This window comes from Triticum urartu, chromosome 2A, assembly GCF_056163025.1.
Source record: "Triticum urartu cultivar PI428250 chromosome 2A, HENAU_Tu73, whole genome shotgun sequence".
Taxonomy (NCBI): domain Eukaryota; kingdom Viridiplantae; phylum Streptophyta; class Magnoliopsida; order Poales; family Poaceae; genus Triticum; species Triticum urartu.
In genome coordinates this window covers 576,894,621-576,900,109 of record NC_141874.1, presented here as the reverse complement: position 1 = coordinate 576,900,109, position 5,489 = coordinate 576,894,621, and the positions used below count along the sequence as shown (strand labels likewise).

At 49.4% G+C, this 5,489-nt stretch overlaps 1 pseudogene; it reads left to right on the top strand.

Annotated features, from left to right (window-relative positions):
- Window positions 1-1,208: 1,208 nt before the first annotated feature.
- On the top strand, window positions 1,209-1,861 carry LOC147985999 (uncharacterized; annotated as a pseudogene).
- Window positions 1,862-5,489: the final 3,628 nt, after the last annotated feature.

Sequence of the window (5,489 nt, the reverse complement as noted above, 5' to 3'; positions counted from 1 at the left end):
CATTCCTGAGGTATATTCAATGCTGAAATCAGCGGAGGTGGATATCAAAAAGGAACATCAAGTGTTGATGGTGAATAAAACCACTAAGTTCAAGAAAGGCAAGGGTAAAAAGAACTTCAAGAAGGACAGCAAGGGAATTGCCACGCCCGGTAAGCAAGCTGCCGGGAAGAAGCCAAAGAATGGACCCAAGCCTGAGAGTGAGTGTTTTTATTGCAAGTGAAACGGTTACTGGAAGCAGAACTGCCCCAAGTACTTAGCGGATAAGAAGGCCGGCAATACCAAAGGTATATGTGTAACACCCCAAGACCGATGTGCCAGGTGTCCTCCAGTTATTCTCTATTGTTGCCTTGTCATGTGCTTGCGTGTCATGCATTGCATACCATGTCATCATGTGCATTGCATCATCATGTTTTCAAAACCTGCATTTGTCCGGGTTCCCCCAGTTCCTTTTGTTGTCCGTTCTGAGCCCAGCCACACTTGCACGCGCCCGCGGCACCTCCGAAATATTATTTTATAAGTGGCCAGAAAATGTTCTTGGATTGGGTTGAAAGTTGGCAAGTGGTGTTGTTATGTTGTAGGTAGACCGCCTGCCAAGTTTCGTCGCATTCGGAGTTCGTTTGATGCCCCAACGATTAACTATAGCGGCAGTATAGCCGGTCAAACGTCAGACGTTTTCGGTCTCCGGAAACAGATGCCGGGCCCTCTCTCCCCTCTTCTCTCAGCCCAACCCGCTCTCCACAATCCACCTAGGCCCATGCCTACCCTTCTTTGCACAGTGCTTCGACCCCTCGCGTGTGTCCGAATCTGTCCCGGACCCGACCCGGAGTGTCGCCACCGTTGTGTCCCGATCATCCCCAAACATCTACAAAACATCTCCGTTTTGTTAATTGAACTTCCTAACATATATTTTTCTCGGTCGTCCGATTATAATCATAGGGATGAGATAGCCCTACCCTAATCCCTACCTATATATATAGTCAAACCCTAAATCCTAGGGAGATGTCCCATCCTTCCTATTCCGCGCCGCCACTCCACTGAGTTCCCCCCTCGGGATCTCCTCTCCATCTCCCTCGTTTTCTTCACTGAGCCAACCAGCCACTCCTCCCGATCCACCTCGTTCTCGCACCCGAGACCCCCAGCTGAACCGAGCTCCTCCTCCAACCAGAACGAGCGCCGCCACCGCCGTTTGGAGCGCCGCCGTACCGGAGATGAGTGCCTCGCGCCCATCTCTTCTCCTTACTTCCATTCTTCTTCCCCCTCCCTCACATCTCTCTCCCTCTGTCTGCTCGTACAGGGAGCTCCGACGCCTCGAAGCTGCAGCGCTGCCGTCGAGTCGCCATGGCCTTGGACTCTTGTCGTCCCGTCCACACCTTGCCGGAGAGACTCCGCCTTCGCCAAGCCCCGCTTCCGCCTGGCCCTGCTACCACTGCTACTTCGCTGGAGAGTTCCGCGGCGCCAAGCTCCCCTGCTTCCCCTTCGAACCTCGTTGTCGAAGCCTCAAGATCCTGCTGCCAAGCCCTCCCGTAGCGCCATGGCCTTGTTGAGTCCTGCCCGCACCGGTGCCTCAAGCCGACAAAGCTCACTCCAGATCCGGCCGGCCTCCGCCAGGTCGACCGTTTGTAGCCGGATCCCACGACCCATGGACTCGCAGCTCTGCCGGAGTCCCCATTGCTGGCCCCTGCTTCCACTGCATCGGGAAGCTGCAGTTCAAGCAGAGAAGGACGAGCGCCTCGACCCCCCTGCAATGTCGCCTCACTTTGCCTGCATCTCCACCACCCGGATTCACGCCTCCAGCAAGCCCCTTCCTCCTCTACTCCAACCAACGCCTCCGGCAGCCCCGTCGTCGTCGTCACCTAGGTGAGCAGCAGCTCCACCGGCGGCCACCTCTAGCAGGCCCGTGCCGCACTTCCTTCCCTTCCCTCTCTCTCTGCGTGATGCTCCTGACCGATCGCTGCCGCCATCTTCAGTAGTTGTTTTCCCCGATCCCGGTGCCCCATCTTCGACCGAAGCCAGGGACGCCCAGCGCCGCCCTTGCCAAGTCCATCTACGCCGGCCTCTGCTCGCTCTGCTCGAAAGCAGAGGAGCTTTGCTCGTCCCGCTCGAGCGCCTTGACCCTGCCTCGCTCGCGTTGACCCACGCAGCGCCACTCGATGCCGTGCCTGGTCCGCCGCCTATATGATCTGTCGGCCCAGATGCGCGCCCCTACAGGCCTCCCCTCTCCTCCAGCTGGGCCAAGGCCTGAAGTGAGCAGCCCCTGTCCACTCCCTCTCTTGTACACTACCGAGCCAACCAGTTTCGGCCCATATCTTTTTTTTCCTGTCTGCGATTTTAGCTAATTATCCCAAATTGCCAGTTTTGCAGTAAAGTCCTTCATCATCATGCATTTAATATCTCACAAACCGTGCATCGGATGATAACAAACTTTATATGAAACTTGCTTAGATTTTCATCTAGTTTAATGATATGCAACTTTCATCTATGTTTGAAATGTTTAAAATGATGCTTGTTTAAATTTTTCTCTATGAACATGCTAAAATGCTTTAATTCATAACTAAATAACCGTAACTCTGTAATAAACGTTATATGTAAATGGGGTAGAAAAATGCCTAGTTTAACTTGGTGGCCTCACTTTGCATGTTTAACAACTATAAAATATGGTTTAGGGCAGAACAGTACCATAACCAAAATATGCACATGAGGAGTTTCTGGACTTGTTGTTTGTCGTTCCGGCCTCATTTAAACTTGCCTAGATAGGTAGTTTTCATTTGCTTCACCCTCTTGCTATGTTTAACAACATTTAATATTGTTGGGTACATAAACGAGATCGAACTAAATAACTTGAACGTGGTGTTTCGTCAATATGCAACGGAGTTGCATATTGAGCTCCACTTAATTTGTAGGATTGCTTGTGCACTTTGCCATGCCATGCCTCATTAAACCGGACATGCATCATACTTGTTGTGCATCATGCCATGATTTTGTGGTGGTTGTTTACTATGTTGTTTGCTTCTTTCCGGGTTGCCTTTCTCGTGAGCTTCGGTTCCGTTCCGAAGTTGTGAGGATCCGTTCGACTACGTCCGTTTGTCTTCTTCATGGACTCGTTCTTCTTCCTTGCGGGATTTCAGGCAAGATGATCATACCCTCGAAATCACTTCTATCTTTGCTTGCTAGTTGCTCGCTCTTTTGCTATGCCTATGCTGCGATACCTACCACTTGCTTATCATGCCTCCCACATTGTTAAACCAAGCCTCTAACCCACCTTGTCCTAGCAAACTGTTGTTTTGGCTATGTTACCGCTTTGCTCAGCCCCTCTTATAGCGTTGTTAGTTGCAGGTGAAGATTGAAGTTTGTTCCTTGTTGGAACATGGAGATGTTGTTCCTTGTTGGAACATGTTTACTTGTTGGGATATCACAATATCTCTTATTTAATTAATGCATCTATATACTTGGTAAAGGGTGGAAGGCTCGGCCTTATGCCTGGTGTTTTGTTCCACTCTTGCCGCCCTAGTTTCCGTCATATCGGTGTTATGTTCCCGGATTTTGCGTTCCTTACGCGGTTGGGTGATAATGGGAACCCCTTGACAGTTCGCCTTGAATAAAACTCTTCCAGCAAGGCCCAACTTTGGTTTTACCATTTGCCACCTAGCCTTTTTCCCTTGGGTTTCGCGGACTCAAGGGTCATCTTTATTTTAACCCCCCCGGGCCAGTGCTTCTCTAAGTGTTGGTCCAACCGAGCGATGTCCGGGGCTACCAGGGGCAACTCTGGGCTGGCCTACCCGACGTCTTGCTCATCCGGTGTGCCCTGAGAACGAGATATGTGCAGCTCCTATCGGGATTTGTCGGCACATCTGGGTGGTGTTGCTGGTTTAGTTTTACCATTGTCGAAGTTCTCTTGTAGAACCGGGATGCCGAGTCTGATCGGAATGTCTTGGGAGAAGGTATATCCTTCGTTGACCGTGAGAGCTTGTCATGGGCTAAGTTGGGACTCCCCTGCAGGGATTTGAACTTTCGAAAGCCGTGCCCGCGGTTATGGGCAGATGGGAATTTGTTAATGTCCGGTTGTAGAAAACCTGAAGTTGACCTTAATTAAAATGCATCAACCGCGTGTGTAACCGTGATGGTCTCTTTCCGGCGGAGTCCGGGAAGTGAACACGGTGTTGGAGTTATGCTTGACGTAGGTTGTTCTAGGATCACTTCTTGATCATACTTTTATCGACTGTGCTTTGCCTTCTCTTCTCGCTCTCATTTGTGTATGTTAGCCACCATATATGCTAGTCGCTTGCTGCAGCTCCACCTCATACCTTTACCTTACCCATAAGCTTAAATAGTCTTGATCACGAGGGTGCGAGATTGCTGAGTCCCCGTGGCTCACAGATTACTTCCAAAACCAGCTTGCAGGTGCCGATGAGTCCGTGCAGATGACGCAACCACGCTCAGGAGGAGCTCGATGAAGATCGTGTCCTTTATGTTGTTTCGTTCTAGTGATCAGTAGTGGAGCCCAGTTGGGGTCGATCGGGGACCGTGTCGCATCTGGGGTTCTTCTTTTATTTTGGTTCCGTAGTCGGACCTTGATTGTATTTGGATGTTGTAATGATTTATTCATGTATTGTGTGAAGTGGCAATTGTAAGCCAACTATGTATCTCTTTCCCTTATGTATTACATGGGTTGTGTGAAGATTACCTCACTTGCGACATTGCTTTCAATGCGGTTATGCCTCTAAGTCGTGCTTCGACACGTGGGAGATATAGCCGCATCGAGGGCGTTACAATATGTGATATACATGTTATTGATGTGTACCTAACCAGCGCTCGTAGTAGCTCCTGGGTATTTTATACTGGTGCGGTTGCTCATATTTGTAACTCAAAACAGGAGTTGTGGAATAAGCGGAGACTGGCGAAGGACGAGGTGACGATGCGCGTCGGGAATGGTTCCACGGTCGATGTGATCGCCGTCGGCACGCTACCTCTACATTTACCTAAGGGATTAGTTTTAAACCTCAATAATTGATATTTAGTGCCAGCTTTGAGCATGAACATTGTATCTGGATCTCGCTTAATGCGAGATGGCTACTCATTTAAATCTGAGAATAATGGTTGTTCTATTTATATGAGAGATGTTTTATGGTTATGCCCCGCTGGTCAATGGTTTATTCTTATTTAATCTCGAACGTGATGGTACACATATTCATAGTGTGAATGCCAAAAGATGTAAGGTTGATAATGATAGTCCCACATACTTGTGGCACTGCCGCATTGGTCACATTAGTGTCAAACGCATGAAGAAACTCCATGCAGATGGACTTTTGGAGTCTCTTGATTATGAATCATTTGACACGTGCGAACCATGCCTCATGGGCAAAATGACCAAGACTCTGTTCTCCGGAACAATGGAGTGAGTAACCAACTTATTAGAAATCATACATACTGATGTGTGCGGTCCAATGAGCGTTGAGGCTCGCGGTGGTTATCATTATGTTCTTACCCTCACT